The 306-nt window shown below is 70.8% G+C and overlaps 1 protein-coding gene across 1 annotated transcript in view; it reads right to left on the bottom strand.

Annotated features, from left to right (window-relative positions):
• Positions 1–141, bottom strand: part of TC2N (tandem C2 domains, nuclear) — a 32492-nt gene extending 32351 nt beyond the window's left edge. Inside the window, exon 1 of the mRNA XM_085317545.1 lies at positions 121–141. The gene's annotated coding sequence lies outside the window, so the exon portion shown is untranslated. The remainder of the gene's footprint in view (positions 1–120) is intronic.
• Positions 142–306: the final 165 nt, after the last annotated feature.

The following is a 306-nucleotide window of genomic DNA, read 5'->3' as shown; positions in this document are numbered from 1 at the left end:
CCGCGGCCCTGCCCCCGCCGCGGCGCCTCTCGGCCGCCCCGCGGGAGCTTCCCGGCCGCGGCGCGGCTTTGCCCCCGAGAGCTGCCTGCGGCTTTGCTTGGCCGCTCGCTGGACCCTCACCCCGCCGCAGCCGGCGCCCAGGCTGCTCCTCGCTTCCGCAGAAGCAAGACCGGGCCTGTGTTCTAGGGGGAAAAGTGATTTATTAACGTGTCCAGTGTCACGGCAAGCAGCGTTTCCACCGGGCATATCGAGCCCCACTAAGCTAGGCTTTGCTTGGGCRCAAGCCCCGGCCGCAGGCTGCGGGGG

Source organism: Rhea americana, unplaced genomic scaffold (assembly GCF_003343005.1).
Source record: "Rhea americana isolate MKP2758 unplaced genomic scaffold, rheAme1 scaffold_5, whole genome shotgun sequence".
Taxonomy (NCBI): domain Eukaryota; kingdom Metazoa; phylum Chordata; class Aves; order Rheiformes; family Rheidae; genus Rhea; species Rhea americana.
The sequence above is the reverse complement of the archived record's forward strand: the minus strand, read 5'-3'. Positions and strand labels throughout refer to the sequence as shown.